Below are 5,257 nucleotides of genomic sequence, written 5' to 3' on the forward strand. Positions count from 1 at the left end.
GTGCCACAACGCAGCCCTGTAAATGTGCATGCCAGCCCATCTTCAGGCGCTGTCCATTTCCGATGTCAGCAGGCCCCCAACGCCGAGCCTCCAGCTGATGGTAAAGACTTCTCTATTATCAGTCTGACCTTGGTTTGACACCTGACCTAAAAGGTGAAAGGTTAATGTCAAACCCACAAGGACAATGACCGCTCCTTCCAACAGTTCCTTCCAAACCTCAGGGCACCCAAAGTTCTGATGAGACAAGCCAATTGCTAAAGTTCAGGACCATTCCTACCAGTTGTGTTTTGGACACCTTTGCTGTACAGATGTTGCGCCAGTTTGCTTCTAAGGAAGAAATGGGTATTTTTGTCTTACAAACACTGGAATAGAAAGAGATTTGATCAAGGATATGCCTGCAGGTAGAGTAACCTGGAGCAATATGAGTCAACTAAATTCATGATGTCACTAAAGGTTAATCCTTCTTATTGAGATAATGGGATCACATTAGCCACTGACGTTATAAAGATTCTTTGTCAGTATTTGGTATGGGTATGACATTGGTGATAAATTGGAAATAGTGTACATGCTGCACATATTTAAATGCACCTCTCTAATTCTGATTGAAGACTTGTTTAGATCACACTAGCCTTTCTCCATTTTTCTCAATCCACCAGCTCACACTCGTGCACTTATTCCATTTAGTTCACATTCAACCCTCCCCCACCCAGTTCACTCTCAATCTTCTGCAACCCATAGTTCACCCTCACTCCTCCCCCAACTGGCGGTTCACACCCATTCCGTTGCTACTGGTGGCACGGTGGCACAGTGATTAACACTGCTCCCTCACAGTGCCAGGGACCCCAGTTTGATTCCCCGCTTAGATCACTGTCTGTGTGGAGTTTGCATGTTCTCCCCGTGTCTGCGTGGGTCTCCTCCGGGTGCTCTGGTTTCCTCACACAGTCCAAAGATGTGCAGGCACATTGATTGGCCATGCTAAATTGTCCCTTAGTGTCCCAGAATGTGTAGGCTATAAGGATTAGTGAGGTAAATATGTGGGGTTACAGGTTTAGGATGTGGGCAGGATGCTCTGTCAAAGTCATAGAATCAAATCCTCATAGAATCCCTACAGTGCAGAAGGAGGCCATTCAATATATTGAGGCTACACCGACACCAATCCCACCAGTCCCTATCCCCATAACCCTATGCATTCATCCTGCTAATCTTTCTGACACTAAGGAGAATTTAGTATGGCCAATCCATCTAGACCTCACATCTTTGAAGTGTGGGAGGAAACCAGAGCACCCAGAGGAAACCAACTGGATATGGGGAAAAAGTGCAAACTCCACACAGACAGTCACCCAAGGCCCAATTGAACCTGGGTCCGTGGCACTGTGAGGCAGCAGCGCTAACCACTGTGCCACCATGCCGCCCAGTCGGTGCAGGCTCAATGTGCCAAGTGGTGTCCTTCTCAACTGTAGGTGTTTTATGATTCTCTGAAATGGTTTGGAGGGATAGGGGAGTTGTCTCCTGATGATCAGACTTACAGTTTTACTCCTCTTGAAACGTTTCACCTATGAAGTCACCACGGGAAGGCCTCCGATGTCACCTTCCTCCATGGTATCACATTGTCCCCCTTCACTCCCTCCTCATCTTCATCTTCTGAGGAGGACTCCTCCTCCTCCTCCTCCAGTTCACCTTGTGGCAGGGCCTCACCTCACTGCACAGCCAGACTGCAAGGGGTTTAGCAAACTGTGATTATGCCGCAAACACTCTTACTGCGTGTGTCGCAGAGAGCAGTCCGAGCACCTGAATCGTATCTTCAGCCGTCCTGTGGCCTGTCTACGTGGGAGCGTGCGGGTGGCGTGAGCAACAGCATACCTGGAGTCTCACGGCGGTGCACTACCTCATAGTGTTTACATGGGTAGTCTCCATCCCCCAGCAACCATCCATACTGACTTTCCGGCCTCTCAAAGGCACCAGGCACCTGCGAGTGACTGAGGATGGAGGAGTTATGGCAACGTTCAGGGAACTATGCACAATGTGCTTTCTATTGTTGCACACCAATTGCACTTGAAGAAGTGGGAGCCCCTCCGGTTGATGAACGTTAAGGGTTGCTGCCAGGGAGTGTCGAAATCTCGACTTCCAAGTTTGACTTTAACACAAACACACATTAACACAAGATACTTAACCGACAGATTGTCTTCATTTTACTTGCTCTCGACACAATGGATCAGAGATACCAGTCCACCGGACAAAGAAAATCATCCTGGTTTATACAATTCTGCAGCTCACAGCCAGTTGGGCACAATCCAAGCAGAAATGTTACAAATGACATACTTTACGTATTGATCCAATAGAAAAAAAACCTGAACCACCCCTGATCTATGAGATCACGATACTTTGTGGGTACCTCAATATTTCATCCCTAAGCCTGTCCTCTCATCTCTTAGTCAGACATCATGGGCCCAATTTTATCAAAAATTCATGCCCCTTTTTGGGGCTTTTTTACAGGCTTCAGAGCCTGCATCGGCTCTCTGACCCAGATCAGTCTGTGTGTGTGTGTGTGTGTGTGTGTGTGTGTGTTTTGGCGGGGGGGCAGGGGGCGATGGATCTCTGGTGGGGGGGCATACGTTCTTCCGGTGAGGAGGAAGGATCGCCTGCAGAGTGGCAGCGGACCCCCCCATCCCCGTTCCCTCCACCAGAGATCCATCCCCCCCCCCCACGACCCCCACCAGTGAGCGATCAGTCCTCCCTCCAACCACCAGACAACGATCAGCCCTCTGGCCACCACCCCCCTCCCCCAGAGATACATCTGACCCATCTCCCCTCCGCCCCACCAGAGATACATTTGACTGCAAGACCCCAGACTGATTGGAGATCCAGGTTCAGTGAATTGCATTGGACAGGGCAGCAATCAGATTATTAACTCTGCTTGAAAATCCTCTCCACTGCCCAGGATTAGCATGAATTTTTTGATACAGATCGATAAGCAATCTCCTCTCTATGAGAAATGCCTGCAAGATTCATTTGTCTGATCAAAGGTTTATATCAGTGATCTGAGACACCTAGCTATTGTTTCCTGCCTTCTTTACAGCAGAACTTCTCTAAAACTCCCAGGATCTCTTTCACCTAATTGTGGAAGTCATCACAGGGTTACAAGATTCCATCTTCCTGTGACTACCAGAATAAAATTAGCACGAGAACGACTTCCAGTGCAAGGCACATCAATGATCCGCATCACTGACCCACCTCCTCCTCTCCCCTCTCTCCCCCCGAGGATGCTCTGAGCTGCCTCCTCCCCCCACCCCAGAGGATACTCTGACCCCCCCGCCACTTCCCCCTTCTCCAGAGGATAATCTGTGTCAGCCAGCCGCTCTCTCCGTCTTCTGCTTTTTTTTTCTTTCGCGACCCAGGCACGCTTTTTCGAATTTTTTTCGAACTGCACATGTGCAGTTCAGAGCTCTGATCGTTCGGGCAGCGCTAAGCCCCATCCACAGCGTGGATCGGACTGGAGCCGGCTGAAGGCGTGTGGGCGTCCTGCTAAGAGGATTCCGGGCTCGGATCTGTATTATGCCCGGATCCGGCCCTTAGACTCCAAATGGTAAAATGGGGCCCCTATGTCTCTATTTTTGATAGCAGCCTCACAAAGCATCTTCACGAGAACAGCCTCACATGGGCATCCTTCAATTTGTAAGGGGACCTACAAAAGCCAATTGTATTTAGTGGCCTTATCACTGAAACTAACTGAACCTCTAAGGGATGTGGTCAACTCATCTTGCTTTCAGGATATTCTCTGAGTATAGCCCGGGTAAGTTTATTTATTGCCAGCATAATGAAACACAGATAAACATTGCTTATCAATTCAATGACTGAGCTTTTTATCACTACCTACAGTTTGAAGGGGTACCACCATGCTATCATTAGTTCTTGTCAGTTGTCACTACGTCCCCTCCCATACCCCTTTCATTAATTAAAACATTAATATCTTTCTGACTGTTTTGATTAGAAACTGTGAAGGCAGCTTCATCAAAACTCGCTCTTGTATCAGTTGTTTCTGATATGGTGTTGGGTGATGCAATTAAGTTTCCTTTACAGCCTTGTGATTCCAACAGTTGGGTGCTTTAAAGAAATATATTTAACATATGTCTGGTGTCAAAGGGGCATTCTGTAACTGTGCATCAAAGTTTCTTTGTTTAATTTCTAAAAATGTGTGGAGGGTATATTTATATTATCGACTAATTAAAGGTATTACACTTACCTTTAAAACTACAAAGTATTTAAAACACTTCATTACAATTACTAGCAAACTTGCTGCCCATTGATAAAGTGAATTCTAAGTTGATTAAACAAAAATCCCTAGCAGAATCTGCTAGGGATCGACCTTTCTGCAGGAGCCTGTATAGCCACATGTGCACAGTCTATTGCTCCTTGCACTCTGGGGAACACAGAGATAGCTTTAAAGCCTGTGACTCTCCGAGCCGGCTATCTTAACAATGGGCCCACCTGAAAGGGTCACCTCCTGAGTGAGTTGCTGACTGTGAAATGCCGCACAGGCCTCCAGTTGCTCCCTGGAAAGACCCACATGGAAAGATTGTGAGTGCTGCTGTCATCTTCAGGGCCACTGGCAGGGGGAGGGGAGGTCCTCCCAACCCAGGTGGTGTCAGGTCTTCTCGGAGCATGTGACATATGGTGGACCAGATCACTGGACAATGGCAGCCGAGGCCTGCTCTGTGCTGCATTGCTCCTGGGGCAAATTTTCAGCCTTTTTTCTCTCAGCGCTGCCTCTGGTGAGAAAACCAGAGTGCAACACTCCAACTGCTTGGGTGAATTTTCTCACCAGATAATGCCTCAGATAAATTTCTCACCAGATAAAAAGACCCTCAGGCATCTTTGACCCTGTCACAGTAGTTAGCACTGCTGCCTCGCAGTGCCAGGGACCTGGGTTCAATTCCCGGCTTGGGTCACTCTCCGTGTGGAGTTTGCATGTTCTCCCCATGTCTCTGTGGGTTTCCTCTGAGTGCTCCTGTTTCCTCCCACGTTCTGAAAGACGTGCTGGTTAGGCGCATTGGCCGCACTAAATTCCCCCTCAGTGTACCCAAGCCTGATTGTGGCGACTAAGGAATTTTCGCAGTAACTTCATTGCAGTGTTAATGTAAGCCTACTTGCAACACTAATAACTAAACTTTAAATTTTAAACTGGCCTGGTAGAGCTGGTGAGAAAAAAAAACCCTCTCCACAGATATGGGGGACTCTTTCTCAAAAGAGCGTGCCCGCT

The sequence above is a fragment of the Carcharhinus amblyrhynchos genome, chromosome 29, assembly GCF_965287045.1.
Source record: "Carcharhinus amblyrhynchos chromosome 29, sCarAmb.v2.hapA, whole genome shotgun sequence".
Lineage (NCBI taxonomy): Eukaryota > Metazoa > Chordata > Chondrichthyes > Carcharhiniformes > Carcharhinidae > Carcharhinus > Carcharhinus amblyrhynchos.